Source organism: Cyanistes caeruleus, chromosome 4, assembly GCF_971803275.1.
Source record: "Cyanistes caeruleus chromosome 4, bCyaCae1.hap1.1, whole genome shotgun sequence".
NCBI classification, from domain to species: Eukaryota; Metazoa; Chordata; class Aves; order Passeriformes; family Paridae; genus Cyanistes; species Cyanistes caeruleus.
In genome coordinates, this window is record NC_141704.1 from 32387785 (window position 1) to 32399178 (window position 11394).

At 51.6% G+C, this 11394-nt stretch overlaps 1 long non-coding RNA gene across 1 annotated transcript; it reads left to right on the forward strand.

The window, feature by feature from the left end:
- Positions 1–64: 64 nt before the first annotated feature.
- On the forward strand, positions 65–1747 carry LOC111937377 (uncharacterized). Its single transcript, XR_002868598.2, has 3 exons — positions 65–229; positions 1198–1314; positions 1462–1747. It is a non-coding gene; the product is annotated as an uncharacterized LOC111937377 (long non-coding RNA).
- Positions 1748–11394: the final 9647 nt, after the last annotated feature.

The window sequence follows — 11394 nt, forward strand, 5'->3', positions numbered from 1 at the left end:
ACCAAGGCGACAACAGGGACAAATTCCAGTCCCAGCCGTGGACTGTCAGCAGCAGCAGGAGACGGGGCTGAAGACAAGGCTGCCCCACGGGTCCAAGGTGCATTCTGGAGACCAAGCTACCACCAGCTGGAGACTGGAGTCCACTTGGAACAACCAGTGAGGAAACCAGGACAGCTGGGGATGAGGCTGGGCACTGATACAATGACAACAGAGCTCAGGCCAGGAGCAGGTACCTGGACCTGAGCTTAGATGCAGCTTACATGGGGTGAGGGGCCCAGGTGAGCCTGCCTGGGGCCATTTAGCCCCTCCAGTGTGCTCATGGCACTGCCAAGCGTTAGCCATCCCCAGGGCAGGATATTTCCAGCCTCTTTAGGGTGTGGGACCTGTAAATCTGTCCCTGGTGAGGCTCACCATCTGGACAGGATGTTGATTACCTAAACCAGCCAGAGAGAAAAGAGGCTCAAAAGCCAAGATACACCTGAGCAACATGCAGTCAAGCTGAACCTTCCTTGCCTGGCCTCATCCTTCTTTCCCTCACTCTCCCTTACTCTCAGGAATGACAACACAAGATACTGCCCCCATCTCAGAAACCTATGCCAAGAAACTTTTATTTTTAAATTCACAAACAATGACCAAGCAGCTGGTCCAAGGATTTTTTTTTTTTCCCCTTGCTAACAGAGTGGAAATTATATATATATTTAATTAGCTCATCGGAGCTAAATTTCCCTTCCCACCATTCTTCATTAAAGGCAGATGTAAAATGACCCCCGACTCCAATCTCTATTGAAGGGGGTGTGACCCCTCGCCATCTAACAGAAGTTTCCAGAAAGCCAGTTTCTCCCATCCTGCCTCTTTGCTTTGTCCAATTGTTGGTAGAGGGAGCCAAGAGTTTAAAATGCCATTTTGGCTGCCTCTCCATTATCTTGGGCAGACGGAGGGTTGAGATACCTCAGAGAATGGAAAAATCCTGATAAAGGGCTGTGGTACAGATATACCCTCACGTCTCACCAGCTCTTGGACCCAGCTGGGATTCAAAGATGCTTTCTTGCTTTTAAAAAAAACCCAAACTTATTTGTTTTTTAAATACCAGCCATCTCAAGATCTGGCTGGACTTGAAGTAAAGCCCAGCCTGCAGGTCTTCAGCTTCTGCACCTAAATATAAGTCCTTCCTTATGCACTGGCCGTGTGCCATTCCAGGGCAACTCTCCTGACCTCAGAAGAGGGGGCTGCCTGCCACCTTCACGGACACCACGCTGCCACCAGTGCCACCAGTGCCAGGAGAGGACCACGGTCACTGCATGGGGACTAACACAGGTGCGTGCATTCAACCACCCGAGGCACATCAAGGGGACACAGTATTCTCTTCACACCTCTGAAAACTGTGTTGAAACCTGTAAAACCCTGTGTTTTCTTCATGTTCCCCTGAAGGTATTCTCTGAAGGCATTGGTTTTTTTCTCCAGGCCCCTTTTTTGAGGAAAGGCACTGGACTGACTGACTGTCCTGGTTCCCAAAGTCCGGAAGTGGCAAAAGGAGCCCACGTTCCCTTTTTGCTGCCCTTGCCAACCTGCCCAGATATTTGTGTGAGCAACAGGAGACAGAATTCATGGCACACACATCCTGTACAACCACTGCTCCTCACCTTGAGAAGGGCCTTGTGGTCCAAGGTCCAACACAATCTCCTTCTCCTTCCCACCGAAGTGGCCAACCAGAGATACCTGAAACATGGATTTTGGTACCTTTGCTATACCTCAATCTTTCTGCCAACTTTCTTCTCGTTCCCTCCCCTCCCCCTGCAATTATTTATGACCTGGATCTGGACTTGTCTTAACTAAGCAGAAGATAATAGCATGATGGATGCTTCTAGCATGTTTGGGTGCCACAGTGACCTGGACTTGACTCAGAGCCATTGCTGGTGGTTGGCTCTTGCTTGGAGAGGCACCCTCCAGGATTTTGAGGTGATGCATATGCTGTGAGTTGGACCCCTCCAGATGCCCCAGACTCCCCAGTCAGTCTGCTTGGCATAGGTTCAGGGCAGGACATGCCAGATGGACTGTTTTGGACCTGGCAGCAAGTCTGGGCTTCTCTGCATGGCTGTGGACCCATAATGGAAATGCCTCAAAGTTTGGGAGTTGTTTGATCACTGTCTTAATCTCCTTCAATGGCCACAATAGAAGGTCAAGACAGACGTAAAGGCTGGCTCCTGCTCTGCTCCGGAGTGACTGCGAATAGGTCAGACTTATCTCAAGAAAACACAGCTTTAGGAATGGCATGGACCCTCTTGTCCACCTGTCTGGCCTCTCCTTCTCCCTCTCACTCACTCCCTGCAGGACTCTCTGCAGGACTCAGGGCCTCAGGAATCTCAGCAATGCCGGTCACACAAAGCCCTCTCCACTGACAATAGCTCCTTCCTTCCTTCCCCCATTCCTACTTCCTTACCCTATTCCTTCTTGCCCCTCTGGAACTCTCACACATTCCCAAAGCTGCTCCCAGGGGTTTCCAGAAGCTCCTGAGCAAAACACCCTTCCCACCCCCCTCCCCCAGCCATGCAGGGCAGCCAAGTGGGTGCTTTTGGGGAGGAGGGGTGTCCCCACGATGCAGCTCTGCTTGGGAACAGACATATTTACATCTCTGTCTGTGACCGAGGGTGTGGTTTCAAAAACTGGCCCAAGTCACTCGGAAAAAAGCTTCTGGAGAAAGCAGCTCTCTTGCCTTCTCCCCTCTCCTTCCAGCTGTGCATTCTCTTTTTTTCTTCCTTTTTTTTTTTTTTTTTTTTTTTTAATATATATATATTTTTTCCCCCTGGTTCATCCATTTTGCCGGGATTGTTTTCAGCCTGATCAGCTCCAGCTTGCCACCCTGCCACCTGCTCGCTCATGCTGACAGAGGAAGCTGGAGAAGGCATGGCCAGGCTGGAGGAACCAGCCCCTTTGCTGTCAGCAGAAGCTGAGACCAGCAGAAAGCACTCCTAAAACCACTCACTCCCAATCCCTCTCTCTTCATACTGGGAAGTATCCGCACGGTTCTGTGGGATATACCTACCGGTGGCTCTGAGCAAAAGATGCTCCACACATCTCCAGAAGGGCACATAAGTGTGTGCAGGAAGATTTCTGCCATATAATTTCTTACATGGGAATGGATGCCATTCCAGTGGCCTGAAGGTTCTCTCTGGACTCACATGTGCCCCTGTATGGGACACATGGCCTGTGGGATTTTCTGTGTTTCTTATGGGAGCAGCCATATGCAACTTTGCCTTTTCCTTGTCCCGGTGGAGTTTGATGGGCCTGGAGGTGGGAATCAAACCCACACAAGCTGCTTTGTTCTTCGGGGACTCGGCTGAGGGAAGTGAGTCTGGAAGAAGCAGCAGGGTTGCTATAAGCCTCTCTCTTCTCCCCCTCCTCCTCAGCTTGTTTCCTGACACAGTTCCTATATAGGACAAGTTGCTGTTGCAATCAGCTCTTAGGTTAATGAAACCCTGAATTAACCCCCCTTTTCTCCCACCTCTTCAGGGAAACTGCCCAGCAGGCAAAACAAATCCTGGGTATCTCTTCTCTGCTCTGAGGGAGGTACATTCCCAAGGACATGTGTGGGAACTCAGGCTGGAGTGGCCTGCAGGTTGAGGACCAGTTGATAAGGACCTTTAAACCTTTGAACCCCGCTGCACAGAAGAGCACAGGGACATTTACCGCTCTCAAAGAGGATAGTAGGAAGAGAGGGAGGGAGAGGCAGGCTTGTGTAATTGGGATTCCTTCAACAGACAGTAACCCCCAGGGCAGGAGCAGATAAGGGGCAGTGAGATCTTTCAGACATTGCCAGCAAGGTGTTGGCTGGCCACACACACCCTGCTTCACTGGTGATCTGAAGGGCAACCTGGCTGACTGGCTTGGAATAAAACACTGGGTTTGGAGAGAGGATAATCCCTTCCTCCCTGAGCTTTTCTGTCAGGTGCAGGGGGACTCCAGCTCCTGGCTTAGCCAGGGGTGGTGAGCACATTTGGAACTTGCCCATGCTGGACTGATCGGTCCATTTTTCCAATATGGAGTGTTTCCTCATTTAAAGTTTGCACTGAGGTTCCTGCCTGATTCTACATGTTTCCGGAGCTATTTTTTTTTACCTTTAGCACTGATGGAAATCACCAATCTAAAGACTTCAGTACATTAATACTATGTATGTGTATTTCTGCCTCTTCTTCTGGATCGGGAGGTTGCAGTTCAGCTTGTGGTGGGGCTAGCAAAGTCCCTCTGCCTGTGATGTTCATGCAGGACACTGGGGAGCAGGTCTCCCTCTCATTTGCACCTTTACTGCATCCTAGATCTGAGTGATGCTGACCTCCTTCTGCTGAGGGACTGGGCTTGTCAGGAGCGAGGCGTTCTCTGCTCCTGTTTTAGCTCCATGCAGGGATATAGCAGTGGGCTCTGAATCATGAAGACCTGTGATTTTTTTGCTGAGAGGTGGTGCTGGGTATAAATGTCAGACTTGGACTGATGTTTCTGTAAAAATGCAGGGAAGCTGGAAGGGGCCTGGGGGAGGGACCATGAGTTATACAGAACAGATTCTTTGGTCCTGCCTGGCACTAGCACTTTTAGCAACAATGGTAATATTCATCATCATCATAGCATTCAGATAGCAATTTCCATCTTGCAGTTGCTGTGTGTGCACTGACTCATTTACTTTCCCTGGTGAGACAGGGAGGAATTGTTAGCCCATGGCTGAGATGTGGGGAAACAGACATCCCAAGCCCTGCAGAGAGGGTCAGCAGTGGGGTTTAGTTGATGAAATGGTCTCTGCCTCCTAGCTCCACATCCAAAAACTCTGTGTGAAAAGCGCCTACTAAAACGCAGCTACACCGTGTAGCCACAAAGGACTCGGTGAATCAAAGCCTTCATCTCTCCCAAGCTACGTGAGACTTTTATTTCCCCTAACAGAGCTGTTTCGGTGCGTGGGCACATGGGAAGGATTTTGCCACCACTGTAAGCTCCTAAACTCCTGTTATGGGCTCTGGCACCTTGCAGTGGGACTAAAGGGGCTAAGAAGCGTATCCAACCGCGGAGCCACCCGCGTGACGCACAGGCCACCGAGCGCCATGGAAGGCGGGCTGGTGGCTAAAGCCTTTTTCCCAGGCCGGCCTCCCCCGCTCCCAGCTGTGCCGGGCAGGACCCTCCTTGCCACCATGGGACCGCTGCGTCTGTGGCTGTGTCATCGCTGGCCAGGCCTGCACGGAGTCAATAGCAGCCATTGTCCCGGGAAAGGTCACCCGAGCCAGGCACGCAGGCTGCAGCGAGCGTGGAGGCTGTGCTGGAACAACTGAGCATGGGGAAGGGAAGCGGGGGCAGAGGGCAGAGGGGGATGAGGGGCTACAAGGGGCAAGGACGTCGGAGAAGGTCTGGGTTGCCTCCTGCCTGGGGGAGGTTTTGCGTCTGCATTCAGCGTGGAACTGGCCGATTTCCACAGGGTTAAGCTTGCATTTGTGTGGGCAGCACCTGGACCCTTGTTGGGAAACATCTGACACCATAAAGCTCAGGGCTTTCCTTGGCAATCTGCTTTTCCCATAGCTGGCTGTGCTTTTCTCTTCTTCCCATCCTGAAGGCAGCGCTTGCAGGGCTTTAATGACTTTAGCACCACACCTACAGCCGGCATCACCTAATCTCCTCTTACACGTCTCTGTCCCCAGACAAGTGCCGTGATTTACTCTGTCTGACCTCCTGCTGTGCCACACAGTGAAGGAATGTCCTCTGCGCTGGATCCCATCACCTTTATCACCTTTATCATCCCAATGAAGTGCTACGTGCATAGTGCCAAGGATTTTTTTATGCCTGTTGAGCAAGACCTTCTCTCCCTGGCCTGTTAACATTGGGTCATTTGTGCTTCTTTCTGAAGCTTCACAAAGAAAGCGGGGCTGGAGCCTTTCTGGCAGTCATTTCCTTTCCCCTCATCCCAGCTCTCTGGAAAACACACTGGAATTTCAGTAACAAATATTCCTCCAATTTCACGTTCAGATGTCTGGGTCGTGAGTCCCACCCTGGTTTCTGAAACACAGGGTTCACCAGTCCAGAATGGGTGTCTGCCTTACCAATTCCTGTGAGGATATCCATGAAACCACTCACAAAGTCAAAGCAATTGCCAGCATTTTTTCCTAATCTATTCATAGTTCTGTAGGGTTTTACTCAATGCTCTGGAAGCATATGCCATTGGGTGATCATCTTGCATTTGAACAGCTGCTAATCTCTGCAAATTTGCATTCACCGGGTTTTTTTAGTCTCCTCAGTTAATCTCAAGGCATTTGGTTTTGGGGTTTCTGTAACAAGTATTTTTTAATTTTCGAAAGCAGTTCTCATTATCAGAGGGATCACCCTGGGACAACTATTCTCCAGGGAGAATAGAACAGAGATAAATTAGAGATGCGTTTAATTTTAATTCATTTAACATGCCCAGGATGAGCTGGAGGGTGGGCAGGGCAGCAGGCAGGGAGAAAGAAAAGTGAGAGCAGTTTGCCCCTGGGTACCTCTTGAGAGAGCCTGGCTCATTAGGTTATGAGACATCCTCATTTAGGAAAGATCACAGACCTGGGTTTTGCCCCAGACCCTGTGGAACCTCGCTGTGCCCCTGGACATGCCTGCAAATCTCCACGAGGCTCCTCTGCTTTGGGATCCTTCTTCACAAACTTCCCAACACTCTTCATATCCTTCTTCTGCAAGGCAGGGGAATAAAGAATAAGGGGGGGGAAGCAGAGCTACTCTTCCAAACTCTGTCTGCAGAAGGAGGTCCACCAAAGCGTGCTGCCAGCAGGAGACCCTGGGAGTGCAGAGTTCTCCGCTTGCACGGAGCTGGTAAAGCCTCCAAAGCCCGACTGCCCCTGGCTGAGCCTGCTTGAACCTGCTCCTGTGCTCTGCCAGGCTTCTCTTCATTGGCACCGTCTCCTGCCCAACAGAAAAATAAGGGGACTTTCCCAGGCATTCTCCTGTAATGGTACCAAAATGAGGCAGCTCTGAGAGCAGACTGTTCTCAGCTATGAGTTTCCCTCGTGTTTCCCCGTTGTCTCCTGCCTTCCCCCGGCCTGGCTCTGCAAGGAGCCCTGGTGGCTGCAGTTGTTGGGGTCAGAGTCGCTCTCTTTGGCTGATACCTTCTTCAGGCTCCAGTTACGATTTCTGATCAATTTGATTCCAAATCAGCGTATCAGCCACGGGTGTTTCTAAACTCTCAAGTCCTTCAGACACGTGTTTCTTTGAGACACCTCAGTTACCAAGGAAAGGGCCGATTGCAACATCCAACATGGGAAAACAGAGTGGAAATATTTGCACTTTCTTTGACTTTGGCTCTATGATGGCTCTATGATTTTCTCCCCCAACTCTGTGCTGAACAGATTCTTTTATTTTGATTGATTTATGACCACTTCATTGGAGGTTTGCCTACCTAAAATCCCCAAGGCGCTGTCAGAAAAGGACAAAAATTAAGCAAAATTAAATATTTTCTTCAGTGTATTCATAATCCTGGGATCCTGTTTCCGAAATGAAGTGGTTTGGAGTCATTTGAGATGTCTTAGAGAATCTGAGACACATGAAGGGGGCTGGCAGATCTGCCATGGAAGTTACTGGAGCCCAAGACCGTCTGGAGTAGCAGCTGGAGGCCAGGCAGGATACACTACTGCATCTAAAACGAAACTGGAAACCAATATTTGGGCAACTGCATCAAACCACAGCTGAGTGAGTTGTGAGTGTATCCCCAGCTCAAGAGAAACAACCTCAGGATGAAGACGAATCTGAGAACTGAATAAACGTGGCACTACCAAGCCTTGCAAGCACCCTGTCTTCTCTGCCAAATCAAATCCGGTTCTTGCACTAACACTGAATCGAGCTGCTTGTCAGATCTGCTACAAAATAATTTCATCCCCGCTCAGGCTGGCCATCTGTTCACTCTTCGGATTCACATGATTTTATGCCACCGCTCTGTAACCTGATGATCAATAGCTTCCCCATTTCTGGCAGCTGGTGTGCTGCGTAAAATCTTTCCCAAGCGCTCTTCTTACAGGGATGGGTGGAAGGGGCCTTGAGATTTCACAGTGATGTCGACCAGCACTTTCTCCTGCCTCTGCCAGAATGGAGCGTGGGTCTCCTTCTTGTCTGCCTCTCCCCCGTGAGGTGTCAGGGATTATTTCAGCTCTTCTGCCTGTCCTGAGGACCTCACTACCACAGAGGTGTCCAAGCAAGCCTGCTCCCTCAGCCAGCGAGCCCTGCCAGCTCTGCCTCTGCGGAGGGCTGATTGCTTTGGGTCACGGTGTGGGCACCCTGTGACTCGCTGCTTAGAGCCTCAGCTTCGCTCCTCGGCCTCAGTGACCTGCTGCTGATCCAGGCTGAGCTGTGCCACGGTCATGCGGCAGGCACTCTCTGCTCTGGCACCGGAGCGAGTGCTGGGAGCACACGGAAGGCTCAGGCATGGCAGGGAATGTGTGCCTGAGGGTGTCCGGCGAGCCGGGAGCCCCCATCGCATCCCCATGGGATGGGAGTAGGGAAGGAGAGGCCCCCTGAGGAACAACGGAGCATTGAGCTGCTGCCCTATCTCTCCAGGGCGAGGGAAGCGGAAAGGTGATAAGAGCCCTCTCAGATGAGGAGTTCCTTCTCACTTTCCCCTTTTTGTTTGCCTTTCATCAGAGATAATGTGGGTCCTGGGCAGCTTACCTGGATGCTGAGCTGCAGCAGAAGGGGCAGCCACAGCCACCCCCGGACCTGCCCCCCGGGCAGCCCTGGAGCCACGGCTGCCGCTTTCTCTGGTGGGTTGCCACAGGAGCAGTCCAGCCATGGCCCCTGTCCTTCCCCAGCGTCTGACCTGTGTGCTCGAGTCCGCTTGCATGACATCCCACCGATTTACATCAGCGGCTGCAACCTGAGGAGCACTTCGGAAAAAGGGAGCAAGATTATGGGCAGTAAAGCCGAGGCTGATAAAGGTGGCAGAATTATTTGGGTAGCATTTCACGGCACAGGCACTAACCTCCTGAGAGGGAGCAGGAAGCATTGGAATACCTGCCCATGCTCTCCCCAGCCTGGGCTGGGCAGGCTTTGTATGGCCAGGCCATGACCTTAATTCTCAGAGGCCCTGAGTCTGTCTGCTGCCCCCACAGATGTGATGGGCTTGAACTGAGCAGAGCTCTGGGAAGAGAGGCACAGGGAAGCAGCATAAGTCCCTTCTGTAACTATATGAACAATCTCCAGAAGGAGAGGCTGATTCCCAGCTGCCTTTTCTAAACCAAACCACTCTGACTGCTTAATCCAATCCCCTTGTCCTCTGTATGACACAGCCCAGAAAATCTTGCCTGCCAAGCCTTTTCCCCAGTCCATGTTTTTGTGGCTGTGGTGCCTCCAGTGGCATGTGCCATGTGGCACAGTGAGGTACAAGTGTGTTACGGGATCCCTGGGAAGTGGGAGGAAAATGGGAGACTTGCAGGCAGTCAGACCCAGTGTGGCTCAGGCCATTCCCAGTTTTCTGAAGACAGGCTCGGCTGCACAGTGCTTGGGAACCCCAGAGCTAGGTTTGCCTCCTCAGCAGATGTGACTGACAAAGTTTGTCTGGAGATTTGGGCTGTGGTGGTGTCCCAGCTCCACACCTTCATGCCTGCTCCCCTTGACAAGAGCTGGGACATTGGCCATTGAGTCTGGCAGCTTGAGAGGGATACCCTGCCAGCTTGAGGTGGGCACAGACATCCAGGCCAGGGTCTACCCATTGGTGTGAAGAAGTAAATGAGAGGGAGAAAAAACAAAAAGAGCCTTGGTGATGGAGAAAGAAGACCAAAGCTTGAATCTGGTGTTTTAACCTTGGCCTGGGCTCAAACATTTTGATCCTTACTCTGTCCAGAGGAAGCTCTGGGAATGTCCTGTTGGTGCTGCAAAAGATCACAATTTGAATTGAGTCCTTTTAGGAAGAGATTTCCTAAGCACAGTTTCCAGCGAGATGGCTTGGAGACTCCTCTGTCCCCTGGATCACCAGTCCTTGTCACTCCGTGATGGGCAATGCCCAGTCCCCTGTGGTGCTGTAGCTGGGACACATAGGCTGGGATGCCCAGGGATGGCATTCTGATCCCACAGCTACCCTGGCCTCTGATTCATTCCTGCTGTTTGTTGCCAGTCCTTGCCAAAGGGAAGGCTGAGGAGAACATGGAAAGAGAGGGTGACTCATCCTTAAAGCCCAGGTGGCCGTCCTTGCTGAGGGACACCTGAGGGCTTCCAGCATCACAGGAAAGCGGTAGGAAGGGCAGTCATTCCCAGAGAATGCAAAATAACGGCAGGAGAACAGGGTTTCCCTGCTGCATTGTGTGCCTGTGCATCTGGGAATCTCATCAAGCCCACGCAGCAGAGTGAGCTCATAGCCAGGGTGGGAAGGCAAAGCCAGAGCCTTTGTCTGCCCTCGAGTCCCATCCAGCCATTGCTTTGGCTCCCTGTTGTGCTGCCCGTGCTGGTAACTGCTGAGTGGCATCACCCCGACCCACTGGTGCTGGGATGGGGAGGTAGGATGGTCCCCAGGAAGTGCATTCCTGAAAGTGCAGGCATTCCCTCACCAGGATCTGTCACCACCCTGCCACAGCCACACCCGTGCCAGCACCTCCAGAGACCAAATGCTCAGGGGAAGAGGGGAGGACACATGACTTGGGAGAGCAGAACAAAGGGAGGAGGGACAAGGAGGTATGGATGAGGGCAGTGGAGATGGTGGTGCAGCCAAAGGAAGCTGGAGCCAGCCAGGGATAGCTTGGGGCTGGGTTTTGGAGAAGTGGATGAGATGGAGGTGGAACCACTGCTAAGGAATACTGTATTCGACCCGGCAATTGAGATAGATCGTACACAAGATTAGAGGTCATGGAAAGTGTATTACAAGCTCTGTGTTGCTTGTATTCACTGGAGACTGTTGGAAAAACAAGCAGGAAGGCAGCACAATGGGTCCCCCAACTACCTCAGCACACATTTGAAAGACAATGGAGAAAACTATTAACTCCAAGAGTCCTCTATCCTGTCTCCAGTAAGATGCATTCCTTGTTTGGCCTGGATAGGAACTAGGGATCAAAGAGACAAAGACAATTTTAAAAATAAATAAATAAAAATCATAGAAATTTCTTCAGGGGGAAAGAGGGGGTTGGGTAGAGGGGAAGAATGACACAAGCTGCCAGGATTAAGCACAGCCTGAGTAAGGGCCTTCAGCAGATGCTGGCTGGCAAAGGAAGGCAGGTTTGCACATCGCCTGGCGCTGTGGGATCTCTCTATCCTAGATATGGAATACTTTGTTTTGGTCTGGCTGCTGGCTCCCAGCACTCCCAGCCAGGCCTGTAGAGAGATCCCACCCAGCCCCACAGGGGTTCAGGCACTGGGGAACAGCAAGGAGGGTCCTGGGGACCCACAGCTTCTCTTCTCACTCTGGCA